The following is a 16764-nucleotide window of genomic DNA, read 5'->3' on the forward strand; positions in this document are numbered from 1 at the left end:
ATAAATCAATTTATGTATATGAGAGCTGAACAGGTACAAAATATATGACATGGCTCCTATTGGAAGAGAGCTTATATTCTAATTGAGGGTCAATATTAGAAAAGCAAAATAATAATCTAGTCTAAGACTCCATAGTATAAGTAACACATGACTGTGATAGATACTAAATGAGCTTGAAGGAGGGAAAGAGCTCTGTGGGTTGAAGACATCAAAGGCTTCTTGGAAGCAGTAGAATTTAAAGTCATCCTTAAAGGAAGAATATGAATCACAGCTAGGAGAATCATATAATTTGTTGTCTAAACTAGGACACTTGAGAGTGAAATGAGGCATAATTAATAATTACATCAGGGTAATAGGTATAAACTGAGATTGTCCCATGTGACAGATGATCTCCATATTCATAGAGGCAGAGAGGAAGGTTCAGAGCATTCCAAATTAGGGAAATGGTTTAAAGGAAAAGGCTAAGATAAGAATGAGCTGTGTGTGTTCTGGATAAAGAAAAGATGGTTTATATAAGGAACAAGTGAGAAAGAGGATTAGAAAGGGCGTTGGATGCTAGGCTAAGAATCTTGATTTTATTCCATAAAAATATAAACCATTTGCGCAGGGGTGATTTTCAAAATATTGAACAACCAGCACATCATGGGCACTAACAATGAAAAGACTAAGGCCATAACAGTGTATACTAGCTGAATATCTATTGTGCATCTAAGGTTTTCATGCAGGAGAGTGATATGGCGAAATTGGCATTTTAGAAAAGTAAATGTGACATGATGTGCAGAATCAATCACTGAGGAAGAGACAAGACCAGTGACCAGCAAATGTTTTTAGTAAAAGCCCAGGTAGTAAATATTTTAGGCTTTGTAAGACGTATGGCCTTTGTTGCAACTATTCAACTCTGCCACTGTAGTGTGAAAGTAGCATTGGTCAATATGTAAACAAATGAGTGTGGCTGTGTGCCAACAAAACTTCATTTACAAAAACAGACAGCAGGATGGATTTAGCCTATGTGCCATAGTTTGCTGACCACTGAACTAGAGGTAGAGGGACAGGTTAAATGGCAATTGCAGTAGTTGAGGCCTTTAGCCTGGGCTAGGTTTGTAGTCAAGGGAATCAAAAGAAAAAAAAGCTAAATATATAAAATAAATCTCAAAAAATATTAAATAGTTATAGTTGTTCAGATAATTTGGGCAGAAGTCCATCTTTAACAGTCTGAAAGAGCCAAATAATTGACAACAAAATGTTTTTGCCTGTGTTATCCACATCTTCCCTTTGCTTTCTGGTCATGAACATAGTTCTAGGATGTTCCCTCGCACATACCAAAGGGATTGACAGGAATAAAAGCAAACAATGAACCCAGTCACTTAAACAGATACCATTTAACCAGTTTAGCTAAGATTTTCACTGGAGTGGATCCTGAATCCAATGGGGATTATGAAGGCACAGACACAAACTAAATGAATCAATATATTCAGAGGGGTTATCAAGTACTAAAAATTAGCCAGAGAAACTGGATGAAATATCTGAGAAGATAGGAAATCTTTGAAACAAAGACCCAGGGGAATAGCAATGCTATCTTATTAGGGAAAAAGAAAACACTTTTAGGTCATTAGGACAAAAAAGCCCCCATGAAGCTTCTGATGTCTTCAACACACAGAGCATTTTCCCTCTTTCAAGAAGGAAATAAGAGCATTTTAAACATGACTAATTGAGCATTATGTGATATGAAATGAACTAAGAAAAAATAATTTATGAAATACTTGATGTGGGCAAATGAAAGTATTTAGAAGACAGAAAAAGATGATATCATTGAGACCTGTGTGCAAAAAATGCAATTATCAAATGACAGTTAAGTGTGGCTAACAAAGTTAGGGGGAAGAAGGGATGACACAGGAGGTTCTGGCAATAAAAGAGGTTTATTAATCATCCATACCCAACCAGGATCCAGTGGACACCTGAAACTATCCACTAAGAAATTAGAGCATCAAGTCACCATCCAGTTAGTCAGTGATCAAACAATAGGTTGAGGAGATGTCAATGAGATTGTACCAACATGGTACCAGAACCTCTGTTCAGTTTGGTCAGTTCCCTCGAATAGCTGGTCCTTTTGTGAATGGGACTGAGGGATCAAATTGCCTTTTGTTGTGTGATAAAATTCATCAGATTGGTTTCATGAAATTGGCTGACCACACCATCCATTTGGTAATTGGGTAATTTGGTGGCCTGTATATATACAATCTGCATCACTTGCTATTCTGACTTCATTGGGGAAGAAGATGACTGTAAGAAATCATTAACATCAAAAAATAGTTCCCTTATCCCAGTTCCTTATAGGATTCCAAATATATTATCACCAACAGAGGAAAAAAAGGATAAGAATGACTCACAGTTGGTTCACAGGCAGCAAATGTAGAGGGTCAGATGAGTAATCTTAAAACTGAAAGGGGAGAGCAATAGAGAGTACAGGGAGGGAAGACAGTAAACTTTTGATGCAATTCTTGGCACAATTTCTGCGTAAATAATGTTTCTTTTCCTGTACCCTCTATACTCCCTCCTGGCCTTGTTAGGTGACAGGCTGATCCATTATACTACATGGTGCCAGTGACTAATAGCTTTAATGTACTTCTTCTCCAGAGGGTATTTGCTTTTTAAAAGGGGACTCTGGGGGCCTAACATGAAAGAACACATCTCTAAATGGAGAATTTCTGGCACTATGGTTAATCTTCAGGGAATTTAGGGAAACAAGTGAGGTAAGTTTGCTAAATGCCCCTCAAATCACCCTATGTTGGCACATACCTACTCTGTATGAGTATAAATGCGCATAGAATAATAAAAATCATAATATGTATCATAGTAGAACCAGCATTTTTAATGAAGGGTTAAAAATATTATCTAACTCAACCATTCTCAACTCTGGATGCATGTTAGAATCACTTTGGGGCCTTTAAACAATAAGATGCCTGGGACCCGCCTCCACAGATTCTGATTTTATTGGTCTGGAGTGGAACATAGGCCTGGTATTTTCAGAAAAACTCCCCAGGAGATTTTGATGTGTAGAGATATTTGAGAACCATCAACCTAATCCTAGACTCTTAGGGGTTGGAAGAGACCTTACAAGTCATTAAGGCCCATCCCCACCCCTATGACAATCTTGCAAAGTGATTATCCACTTTTTGCTTGAACATCTCCAGGGAAAGCTTTCCTCCAGGAAGCTCTCCATCTCTAAATATGATGATCCTTATCAGCTACATCCAAGATATTCTTCTGCAAAACAAGAGAAACTATGAGAATGTCTTTATTCTCTAAGGGCAATGACACACCCCAATCCTCAGTAACCAGGACTCAAACAAATTCAAAACAAATCTCACAAAATTCTTTCTGGCACAGTTGAGAGAGAGAGAGAGAGTTTTAGCATCAGGAGTTCCAATAAAAAGGCACTTTGATGTCCGTCTATTCTCTCCCTGCAGCTGAAATGGTTATTTGTTCATCAGACCTAACAAGCTCAAATGCCATGCATCTTAGCCAGGGCTGAAGGGATTAGAAATGGATGGTGGCTTAGAACAGTGGTTTCCAACCATGACTGTAGATGAGCCATCTTTTTTTTTTTCTGAGTACAGGGAACTTTATTGATGGTACATGACAAGGTGGGGCTCCCTAGGCCCCTCCCATTCTTCAGGGGCTCTGGCGTGGAAGCTGTGTCTTGAGGAGGGGAGATTCTCAGTGAGGTAGGGACTGAGTAGGCAAGGACACCCCAGCAGCTGAGGCCTCTCTCTTCCTCTGCACTCTGGCTGGGGCTGGTGGTCCAGGGCTCTTACTCCTTGGTGGCCATGTGGGCCATGAGGCCCACCACCCTGATGCTGTAGCCAAATTCATTGTCGTACCAGGCAATAAGCTTCACACAGTGGTCGTTGAGGGCGATGCCAGCCCCAGCATCAAAGGTGGAAGAGTGGGTGTCACTGTTGAAGTCGGAGGAGACAACCTGGTGCTCAGTGTAGCCCAGGATGCCCTTGAGGGGGCCATCCGCCGCCTGCTTCACCACCTTCTTGATGTCGTCATACTTGGCCGGCTTCTCCAGATGGCAGGTCAGGTCCACCACCGACACGTTGGCAGTGGGGACGCAGAAGGCCATGCCAGGGAGCTTCCCGTTCAGCTCGGGGATGACTTTGCCCATGGCCTCCGCTGCGCCAGTCGACAGGGATGATGTTCTGGAGAGCCCCACGGCCATCACGCCACATCTTCCCAGAGGGGCCATCCACAGTCTTCTGGGTGGCAGGTGATGGCATGGACTGTGGTCATAAGTCCCTCCACGATGCCAAAGTTGTCATGGATGACCTTGGCCAGGGGGGCTAAGCAGTTGGTGGTGCAGGAGGCATTGCTGATGATGGTGAGGTTGTTTTGGTTGTCATGGTTCACGCCCATCACAAACATGAGGGCGTCAGCAAAGGGGGCAGAGATGATGACCCTTTTGGCACCCCCATCTAGGTGAGCCCCAGCCTTCTCCAGGGTGGTGAAGATGCCAGTGGTCTCCACAACGTAATCAGCACCCGCTTCACCCCATTTGATTTTGGTGGGATCTCGCTCCTGGAAGATGGTTATGGGATGGCCATTGACGACAAGCTTCCCGTTCTCTGCCTTGACCGTGCCATGGAACTTGCCATGGGTGGAGTCATACTGGGACATGTAGACCATGTAGTTGAGGTCAATGAAGGGGTCATTGATGGCAACAATATCCACTTTGCCAGAGTTAAAAGCAGCCCTGGTGACCAGGCACCCGATACGGCCAAAGCCGTTTATTCCGGCCTTCACTTTCACCATGGTGTCTCGGAGATGGTGCTGGTGCTACGTGAGAAGATGCGGCTGTCTGTCGAATGGGAGGACCAGAGAGCGATGAGCCATCTTTTAAAATACTTTTTACCTGTTTCCTCTCCCTTCACCTCTTTAGTGATAGCAGTTGGTGCCTAACTTTGAGACTTTCTCATCTTATTATCTCTCATTTTTTTGGATCTTGATAGAGAATTTAAATTGTTTACTCTTCTATAGTGGTGTCTTCCATAGTGTGTTCTATAGCAAGTTAGCACCATGGAATGTTCATAAGAATTTCTTCAAACAAAAGTTTCTATAGTTCAGCTGTTTTGAGAAATTCTGGTTAAACAAAGTTAGAACTCATTTCATTATTGCAGGACTTTTCAGAGAGTTTGATATGCTTTGTGAATCTCCAAGAAGAAAAAATTATAGTACTTCCCAACTTTGGGGGAATTTTTTGAAAGGAAACGGCATCCCAGGACTAGTGTATTGTAGAACATTCTTTGGATGGACAACTTGGTGATCTTCACTATAATCTGGATTGAGGAACATTAGTTTGGAAAGCATGATCAGAAGTGGTAGGAAACTTTGTGTTGAAAAATGCCTTGTCCCTTTGCTTGTGTTTTATAGCCAAACCTTTCCTATTCTTGCTTTTTCCCTCCACTAGGAAGACTTTTTTAGCCCTTCTAGCCAATACTGATCTCTAGAGTCTCTTCTTTAAACTCCTATGTGCTCACTGGCTATGTTGCCGTAGTCCTAAATACTGGGTAGTAAGTGTATTTCTCTCTAACTACTTCATTTTTCTTTAGAAAAGAGATAAGCTCTTTTAGGGAGTAGTGGCACATTCTTTTTTTATATATTCCACAGTAACTAGCCTAGTGCTAGCCTTAACAGTTTTTTAATTTATTAAGCAAATATTTACTGAACATCTACCATATGCCAGGCTTGAAAGTTAGTTTTTTCTGTATAGTAAAACCACATATCACTGTAACCAAACTTCTCAATTAATCCATATTCCAGCACACTGCCAACCCCACCTCCCATTACCCTGAGACCCTCCCCTTTTACCAAGGATTTATATGAGTTGAATTATATAAAAGTGCTGTTATGTTTGACCCATAAAAATGCCAGTTTCCATTTCTATATAGTCTTTGAAAAACATATCATGCAGGAGGTAGTCTGCATGTAGGCTACCCTCAGCCCAGCCTCCTACAATTCTGTTATGTCCATTGCTGGCTGGTGATTGCTGATGGCTCCAGGGATGATGACCTATATCCTCTTGCCGTCAACCAGCAAGTAGAGCTTCTCCGGCGGTCACTTTTAGAACTCTAATGACACCTCCAACTGCAATTCCTTGAGTACAATCCCTGGCCTACATAGAGATCTTACTGTACTCACTAACACCGCTAATATCCTTCCCTGGGACTGGTTGTGACATTATTGTGTTGATCTACTTCCTGACCCAGAACCTCAATTCCTGTGCTCAGTCCCCCTGTGCTCCCCAACTATTTGTTTATCCCTGTCTTGAATCCCCAACCCGGACCTATGTTTGTATAGTCGGACTTTATGCTACTCTCCTGCTTACATTTAGCTTTCTGGGCATTGATCCCTGACCTGTACCTCTGCCTATGCTGGACCTCCAACTAATCTGGACCTCTCTGAGTATTGCTGTCAGCTCACAGAATGGAATTGGGAACTTTGCCTATGCTCTTTCTGTTTCTTCTGACTCCACAGGTGCTATTCCCAGTGTCATCCTTATGACTTACTTTTAGTGTGTGAATCAGGTCCTCAGTGGGCCTCTAGTCAGATTACTAGTCACAGGCCCACCAGTCTAACTTGGCCCCTGGTTCTGATCTTTCTTTGCTTGTCTTATTGTTCAAGAATCCTTGACCTAGGCATGATAGTCATTAGACATTTTTCTAAAGCAAGACAGGAATTTAACCACTTAAGGAAAGTTTCCAGCATCAGGTTTTGTATAAGGGTATTTAATGAAATAGGAAAATTGTTCATGATATATTATTAGGATAAAAGTCAAGCTCCAAAATCTTGTGTACAGCATTATCCCATTTAAAAAAATATATGTGTGTGTCACACACACACACACACACACACACACACGCTTGCATAGGAAAAAAAAAGACTGAACAACTGCATATAAAAATGTTGACAGGTTTTGTTTGAATGATGGGATAATGAATTAATTTTTTCTTTGGTTTATTTCTCTATTTTTCAAATAATTTATAATAAACAGTTTGTATTTCTGAAATTCAAAAATATATATTATTTTTAAACAATCTTTTTGAAAAAAGAGTTATAACCATGGTCATCATCTTAATGTTTGGTCACTTTGGACAAAGGCATACTCCCCCTATTACAATCTCACAGAGCATTCCTTCTGTGGCTCAGCATGCATCAAGTTGCCACTATCTTCAGCTTCTTTTATAAGCGTATTTCTCCCTGGGAGGAAGTGGCAAGGAGCCAGTGATGAGGAAAAGACATACAGGAAGGGAAGGAAAATCTCAGCAATGGACTCAAATGTTCTTCTTCCTGTGAAGACAAAAAGGTCACACCATTGTGACACCCTCTTTTTCAATGGAAGGGGCATAACACAAAAGTGCTTGAAATCAGAATCACAAAGAATAGCTGAGGTTCAGGGGGTGATAATATCCCCCTTTACTATGAAACACAGATCTTCTCTGAAGCAGCAGAGATAATTTTGCAATCACTATCAAAGAACAGGCTTACTGAACACTCTGAAAGTGTGCAAAGCATTGAGGTATTCTCTAAGAAGCCCATGCAGGGAGAAACCATGTCTCTTAAACTCTAATTAGAGACATAAGACATAAGCCCATGTAAGGGTCATATAAAGAAATATCCAGCAAGGGATAATGAATGTCAAAGTGTTTTGTGTACATGAAAGCCTATCCAGATGCAAGTAAGCTGCTACTAGTAGAGTTTATAATATGGTGGTTTTCATAATCTTCAGTGGGCATCTGAACATTCCAGGGGATGAAAAATATTCAGGTTCCCAGATGTCCTTCTCAGAAACCGTTCTTCAGAATGTTTGAGGTGAAACCCAGCAACCTATATTTGGGTGATTTTAATGCTTGTGGTCTGTTGACTACACTCTGAGAAACAGCGGGCATTAGTGGTTAAGAGTCTGGAAGCTAGAGACAGATAAAAACCTGTTGGAATTCTGGCTCTGCCATTTACGAGCTATGTGTCTACGAATAAGTTACTTAAATGCCTGGAGCCTGTTTCTTCATAGAGATAACAAGAACCTACCTCATAGGGTGGAGGGGAGAAGTAAGACAATTCATGAAAAGCTTCAAGTGCAAAGAAACACTCAACAAATTTTGTCTCCTACGAACACCAGCACTACCAGCATCAAGGCATATGCTAACTGTCAAAAGGGTTGCAAATATATGATATGTCATTGGAGCTGGAAGAAGGGAGAGATTGCTTCTTCTTTCCAGAATGGTCAAGGAACTCTTCACCAGGATGGTGTAACTTGAACTGAGTTTTGAAAGGCCAAGAGAGGTTTGGACAGATGAAGATAAGAGAGGGTACAAAAAGAGAATGTAGAAGTCAAACTTTGCCTACTCCCCAGTTGTTTCAAGGTCCAGGCCTGGAGAAAAGCAGACTACCTAATCCAGATGGACCTAGATACGGTTAAGGAAAAACCTTTGGCAAATTTGTAGCTGAGGTGAGATAGGAAACAAGAACTCTGAGACCTTGCATCACTTTAACCAGAAATTGCCTCTAGGACTATTTAGACAGAACTGAAAGTAAAATTCTGTGCTATACAACTGAGTCAGAATGTAACCTCCATTGAGATATCTCCAACCTGATACAGAACTGGGTCTGACTCCTAGCTTTGCTGCTAACCTGCTACAGGACCTTTGGACATCTCCTTAACCAATCTTCAGACTATTTCCTCAAGTACATACTGTATCTATAATATTTTTTCATGACTTTATACTTTTGAATTTATAGATTTGGCATCCCAAAGATGCTTTTTCTCTCTTAATTATTTTCCTATAATTAGGATAATTGTGGCAGTACATCCCTTGGTTCATATGGTCTCATGAACTAAATTCTAAGCCATATATTTTATGTGATACACAGATAGGAACGACCTTTAATTTTTATCAAGATATAACATTCCTGCATTCTAAGTATAACCTTACAGGGCAGGCATAAATAATCAATGCCTAGGGACACTTTGGTATGTGTCTCATAGCTGATATTAACTAGTTTTTTGAAAAATCCTGGCCTTATGTTTTTATTAAAATGTTACATTTCTAATTAGACATGGCTTCACAATTAGTTCAGGTGCTAGGATTTTGTTAGGTTGACTCCTGATTGATTCCTTTAGCAGTTAGGTCTTCTCTTCCTCTCTTCTTGATTAGTGATATGATCACTGCATTTTGATTGTCAAAAATCAATTAAAGGAATAAACTTAATTTTGTATATTTATTGTTCCAGATCGTTTAGGTGGTCCTTGCTATTCCTTTAGTCTCCTTTTCTCCTTTTTCCACATAACAAAAATCAACAAACAGACAACCAAAAAAAAAAAAAAAAAAACAGAGAAAGAATGAGCCACATAACTGTATCCCTTTGATAGTAACATAACCATGGCTGGATTGTTGCCATTACAAAGTGGTACTTTTCTGCTTTTCAGATAGACCCGGCATTTGAATGTACTGTGTTTCTAGAGACTGTGTCTTAAAGTAGGTCCCATATGGCAAAATCCTATCTGGGCATGTGTTGAATCCTGATTGTATGTGCTGTTGCCTTTTTTCTGTTTTCATGGACAGAAACCAAGGAACAAAATGGTTAAAGGCAATTAGAAGTGAAATGAAGTCAATGTCCTGAATAAGTAATGTGGTGAAGAGTATGGAGGATACAAGGAAGAGAGATAAGAACTCCCTGTGTTATTCTTCAATACTACTCCTACTAATAGCGAATATATAGAACACTTACTGCTACCAGACACCTTTATAAAAACTTTAAATATACTTACTTCTTTAATCCTCACAATTCTATTAGTACGTACCATTATTATCTCCATTTTAGAAATGAGTAAACTGAGGCACAGGGCAGTTTAGCGAGTTGCTCATGGCAACACAGCTAGTAGGTAGTAACACTGAGATGTGAATGCAGAAAGTCTGGCTCCAGAGTCCATGTTCTTAAATACGACACTATTTTAAGACAGAATTACATTCAGTTTAAACATTTATATACAATGAACTGTAAAGGATGTATAATGGGTTCTGATATCAACTTGTAGTTTTCCTTCTCTGGAGAAGGAATGTGACTCCATCTGTTCTGTATGCCTGATATTATTCTAGCCTTTCCCTGACTCCAAGAGGATGTCCTTGATAAGGAAAGCAGAATTCCTTATCAAGTAGCCTAACCAGTTAAAGATAGAGCTTACAACCTTTAAAAAGAAAGAGATACACCCCTCTGCCTTTTTCTTCAAGCAAGGAAAGTAGCTGTCTAATCAAGGAGAGGTTTTGGTGTACTGTGGGGTGGATGTCTAGGAAAGGAAGGCAAGTGATTTCTAAAAATTCATCAGTAAAAAGGACTCAGCAAAGAATAGAAGATAGTGTCTTAGAGTTGAAGCTAAAGTCATTTCCATGACTCCGGCTACTACCTTTGCAGCGTCCTTGGGCACCTGTGGAATTGTTCCATGCCTCCTGTGGGCCAGCAGTTTTATCTTTTAAATAAGGCAGTAGACTAAGGTATGCATAGTTTTCTTACCAGAAGTCTGCAGGTGCTAAGATGGTGGCATTGAGGGGGGAATTACTTGAGAAAATGTTGGCCAGTAGCCTCTTGAGGGAATACAGTTGCATGGGCAAGGCAGTGCAGCATTATGGTATGGGAGGTGGACTGGAGCCAGGCTGCTTGAGTTGGAACCCAGGCTCTACTACATACTGTTTGCACGACAGGGGGCCATTTGCCCAGCCCCTCTTTACCTTTGCTTTCTCAACAGTAAAATGGTGATGGTAATGTAATAGTACCTAACCTACCTCATTGGGTTGTTATAAAGATTAAACAGATTAATATTTGTAAAACTTTTATGTGCTTGTCACATAATTAGTACCATGTGAGTATTTATTAAAATAGAAATAGGACTCCATAGAGTCGATTTCCACATTAATTATTACTTAATTTTTGCTCATTACTTAAAGATTTGTCTTCATTCATTGATATAAATGAAAATATTTGTGTCTCTCCAACATTGCAAAGGAAGGTGTTTAGTGTTTTAAAGGGGGAAATTTTCCCTTTCTTAGCATTTTCTTCCTGCAGTGGTAATGGATATCTTGAAAACAATAACATTTTATTCTGCTAACTATTCTAGCTAGAAAACTGCCTTTTTTTTAAACTTCCAGTTACAAATCTAACCTTGTCTCAGAACAAAAGTGAGACAATAGATGTGAAAGCCCTTTAAAAATTAAGAGGGCCTGAGGTTCTGTTGTTAAACTCTCATTGAGGTTTACCCTTTGGGATGTCCAGTTTTCAAGAGTATTTTGCCCCAAACTACAAATGTGAACCACTAAAACCACTACTACTAATAATATGAATACTTAACCCTTTATGAGTCCTTACGATGTGCCAGGAACTGTGCTAACGCTTCACATACATTGTTGCATGTAAATGCTGTTTGGGTGCTGCTGATTCTGCTAAGTCTCTAAGAACTGGTTTGTTCCTTTTCTTTAGCTAGGGGGAAACGTGCAGGAAGTCACACAAAAAAAATAAAGTTAGGTTTTATTTTTCTGACAATGGGGGGAAAAGCTATTCATCTCCCCCTTTTCTATGTCTAAGTTGTTTTAACATGCTTTGAATTGATATTAATTCCTTGTGTAACCTTGGCAGAGTCGGCATTTTTAATGACAACAACCTCATTTTAATGATACAAGAAAAAAGCATCCTTCACTAAGAAATGGAAGAGAGGCTCAGAGGAGCAAGAGAACAAAGGAAGGAGGAAGGAGTAGTAAGGAAAAGAAGAAAACTATATTCAAATGATTAGACTCACAGGGTAGCAAATAATATTGATATTTAGGCAATCTCTATTTTCTCTCTTTATCATTTTGAATTAGGCCAGGAAGGAGGGATATAATAAAAAAGTGTTTGAGTAAGCTCTGGAGTCAAAGAGAAAGACCGGAACCTTTCTTTCATGCCAACAAAAGTCATCTTTTGGGGGTCCTTGCTACTTTTCCAAGAGCTGAGGTGTTGGGGAATCCTATATACATTCAACTCACTTGTTATTTGAAACAATTCTTCACTGGCCTCATGGGCCACCTCAGAAAAAAATCAAAGAGAGATAGCGGACAAGAGACAGCCAGGACTTCATGATGTTTAGTTTTCTTGGCACTGGAGTGGGATCGGCCTGAGGATGCATTGGATATTTATCTATCAAGCTGGAAGATCACCTTGAAGTAGCTGGTGAACCTGAATTCCACAGAAGGTGCCTGCCTGCTTTGGCCATATGGTCCCATTCTTCCATGAATCTCAGTCTTTTTTTCTCCCCAGGAACATTTTGGTCTGCTTATTCTGTACAGCTGGAGAACAGACCAGGAACAGAATAATACCACATTTTAGGGCACTCATTTTCAGACTGTTTAAATTTACCTCATGTGGGACAATGAGAATCATCTGTTCTCCTTTGAATCTCAGACATAATCCCCTAAACTATTTACAACTAGCTGGGAAGGTGCCCATCAAATGAGAACTGGATCTCAATGTTGATGTTACCACAGTAGCCTTCTGAATACACACAGAGTTCATTTATTGATATTCAGAGTGCTCATTGATGTGTACACAGAGAGTAATTGAGATGATAATTTAAACATTGTTATAAACACTTGTGGGGGAGATCTTCCCTAGCTCCTGCACAAGTAAGCCAGTCCACAGATTTCAGGCTCCAAATTGAGAGTCAAGAAATTGAGGCATAGCAAGCAGTCTCTTTACGTTCAAAATTCATGCTACAGACCAACCCACAGTCTTCTGCTTTTAGCTGTATTTCCTCTGCTTCAGATTGATTTGTAATGAACCTTTCTCATCTTTTGACTTAGTGCTGCGATCCATAGGTGAAAAGCCAATTAATTGCAAAGAATATAATAACACTTAGGATAGTTCAAATCATAAAAAGGAGTTGTATTAGAAGGATAAATGGGGGATGGAAAGCTCTGGAAGAAATGAAGTGAAGGAAATACCACGTTGTGTGTAGAAAAAAATCAGGCAAGTATGTCTTCCGTTTGCTTTGTTTGTGTGTGCTATATGGCTTCTTCTTTGTGTATATGCATTCTATTCTTCTGCTTTCTCTTTACAAATTAGCTTTCTCTATTTACTCATGTTACTCTGCTTTCCCATAACTTTGGCTAATAAGTGACTTTGTTTTGCCATAGCACCAACTCTGGCCCAACTCTAGATGACTTTATAGCTAATTCATTCAGTCACTGTGTCCAAGTGATTACATTAGCCTATTTTATGGATTGGTAACCCTTGGGTCATGTGTTCATCCCAATCCAAAACATGACCGTTATCCTTTTGTCAGGCACTAAGATTATATGACCAATTTCAAAGACAAAGGCTTTAGCTAGATGGCAACTCATAACTACTATATGTGCCATCTGTGAATGTGCTATAGTCAGGGCCCCTTTGGTGACAGAAAACATAGTTCAAACTAGTTTAATCAAGAAAGGGGAAAATATCAGGTCATATATCCACAAGTTTCAGGAGTATGGCTGGCTGGAACAGGGAATTCAAACAATATCCTTAGAAACCTTTATCATCTCTGAGCTCTGCTTTCCTTTGTGCTGGAAGCTATTCCCAACAAAGTGACAAGGAAGACCTTCAGTATCTTTAAATTTACATTCTACTAGCTTAATAACTTCAGCAAAAACAAGCTCCTCATCTCTAATGATTTCAAGTGTCCCAGGATTTTCTTTGATTCAGCTGGTTTGGATCATCTGCTCGCTCCCAAGCCAATCACCGTGGCCAGGAAAATATTGTACTTTTAGTGACCAATCCTGGGCTATTTGCGTATTTCTAGACCTGGGAGGAGGTGATTGAGCCAAAAGGAAGAGATGGACTCTTTAACCAAAAAAGAGGATGTTGGACAATTAAAAATAACCAGTGCCCACCTCATTGGCATACATAATATTAAAACAAACAAACAAAAAAAGATTAAAACCATGTCTAAATGATTATCTCAGCCTATTTTATGGATCGGTAACCACTTGGTCATGTGTTCATCCCAATCCCAAACATGACCATTATCCTTTTATCAGGAACTAACCTCATTTACACTGTGCTCAAGGCAATAGCCATCTAGCTTCAGGGGCAGCATGTAGGTTAAAATATCAAGCATGTTGCATTGATAGTAACTTTGCTAGTACCTCACCTATACATATAAGAAGCGTATGTATGGCTACACAAGCAGCTCTGGTATAAATCAGAGTATGGTGTTTGGCTACTAGTTCTGTGGCTAATCACCTTTCCTCTGGACCTCAGTTTGCCCATGTATAAATTAAAGTGGTTTTACTAGACAGATCTTGAAAACACTGACATATGACCTAACCTCAGGTACTCAGACTGCAACCACCAGGAAGAATCTAAGATAAGCATTTAAACATGAACTGATCCTTATCTCCAGGGCCCCAAAGTAATAGAAGGTATTTAGATCTTTGTTTATAAAACCAATACTATTCATATGCCTTGAGCATGGGCCTTGTGCTTTACATTTTGTTTTGTAATTATAGGAATGAGCTTCCACTGAGTCATTCAAAATCACTTTCAACCAATCCTAGGATGCGTTTATGAAACAGCTAGTCACACATGTGGCAGATCATAACATGGTCAAAACCTCAAAGCCAATTGGCCCATTTTGTGGAAAGAAACTAAAATAAAACCAGTTTATCCATTAGAACTCTATGTTTTAAGTGACTGAAAATCCAACTCTAATTTACATAACAAAGGAAATATGGGAGAGGAGGCTCATATAACTTAAAATTCCAGAGGTAAACAAAGTTTGCTATAACAGCTCAAACAATTTCATGATAGCCCAATCTATCTCCATCTTTTTACTTTGAATTCTATAGTACTGGCTTCATCTTTGTATTCCACATAGTGGATACTTGGAAGCTCTTCCTCTCCCACCTTATGGTAGCAAAGTCGTGGCTGCAATTCCAGATCTCTCATTCTCACTATGCTATATAGGGAAAGACAGAATTTTTTCCAGTAGTTTCTGCACTAGTTATAGTCTGTCTCTATCATTGGCATGAATTAGGTCAAACGTTCATCCTTAAATTAATCACTTTGACCAGGAGAATGAGATTTGCTGATTTGTTTAGGTCAATCAGTGTCTATGTCTGGATTTAAGGGGCAGAATCAACCCTACCCAAACCATATTGACTGAAAGTCAAGGAGGAGTGAATTCCTCAAACGGTAATCCATGCATCATTGATAGAAGAAGGGAGTATGGCTACTGGAGAGGAAAACAGCAAATGTCTATTTTTAGCTAATGAAAACAGTAGGTCTACAATATATCAGACCTTCAGAACTATATACCTTATAATTAAATATAAGAAACTTTTTTATGAGAAGAGTTATGAAGAGGATGTAGCTTTATTGTTTCACCCCTTTCTTCCTGCACAATTACTCCTGGGAAAACTGTGTAGCTTTTCGGGTACTTTCAATTACAACGGTAGCTTTATTTTGAACATCATGATTTTTTAGTTAATAAAAAAATCAACCAAGGTAAATTGAAACTTCAGTTTCACATGTTCTCCATTCTCCTAGCTCAATTATCTATAGTCAGGAAGGGAATGTTCTCTCTTTCTCTATTCCTAGTGGCTCTTCCACTCCTTGTTGTTTTATCCTCCTACTGCGTGGCACTAAAGAAAAATAAGCAAGTCTTTTTTTTTTTTTTTTCTTAATTGACATTTCTGAAAGTTCTCTCTTGGCTAACACTGGCTGCCCATCGTGACAGGCATTGAAATCCAGGCTCTTTAATGAGGCAGGTTTATGGCTTTTGTGAAGCCGCTTTCCCAGGTGCCACAACACCACACAGTTTCCTGATGCAGGCAATATACGCTCCCCCTGACCTGCACAAATGGACTTTCTGAAAGCTACAATTTTTTCAAATGGGAACAACAATTTACTAAATCAGAGTGAAGTTCTTATAAAAATATGGAAAGGCCCAGAGGCTCTTGTATATACTTAATGCAGAATATTCATAATAATAGCAATTGCAAGAAAGAAATATTGGTTATGTAAGCATCCCGTTTTAGCTCTCTTTTCACAAGTTGTATACATTAAGCCCCTTCTGTCTCAGCCTCATTGTCTAAACCTCATTCTGTCTTTTTCTTTCAGATTTCCCATCCCTTACTCATTGTTCATCCTTTTGCAGAGATGGTTTTACTACTACTGATCCTCTTTCTCCTTTGACCGCTTCTAATCCTGACTCCGCTCTCACTTCTTCCAGGTCCTTTTTAATCAAGTTGTGGGTTGGGAACACAGGATATTCTGAAGTTCCACACTCAGTCCTCCTTCCCTGTCTCAGGCCTCCAGTGCTAGATTCCATTTATGGACCTGGCATCAAGACCCAAGTCCATAGTACAAGAATTCACACAAAGGGTATGCTCTCTAGGATTTTTAAAGTGTAGTAGAATAGAACACAAATAAGAAACTTTAGAAACCCAAAGACAATACATACTCCAGTCAACCATTGCTTTTGCTGCTTACCAAAATACCCAGATCAGAATAGTGCTAAGAATTCTTTCAGAGCCTAACATATCTAGTGTTAACTTTTTATTTTGACTCCTGTTTGTGTTCATTTTACAGGTCTTTGACCTTTTTGTCCTCCTTCTGCCATCACTGTACTATATTATTATATATGTCTGCCTTCTGTTCTTTGATTCTCTTTCCTAGACTCATTTTAACATTTGTCTT

At 39.5% G+C, this 16764-nt stretch overlaps 1 pseudogene across 1 annotated transcript; it reads right to left on the bottom strand.

Annotated features, from left to right (window-relative positions):
• Positions 1 to 3608: 3608 nt before the first annotated feature.
• On the bottom strand, positions 3609 to 4815 carry LOC123628694 (annotated as a pseudogene). The gene has a single exon (XR_006731728.1). The product of XR_006731728.1 is annotated as a glyceraldehyde-3-phosphate dehydrogenase-like (transcript).
• Positions 4816 to 16764: the final 11949 nt, after the last annotated feature.

This window comes from Lemur catta, chromosome X (genome assembly GCF_020740605.2).
Source record: "Lemur catta isolate mLemCat1 chromosome X, mLemCat1.pri, whole genome shotgun sequence".
NCBI lineage: Eukaryota > Metazoa > Chordata > Mammalia > Primates > Lemuridae > Lemur > Lemur catta.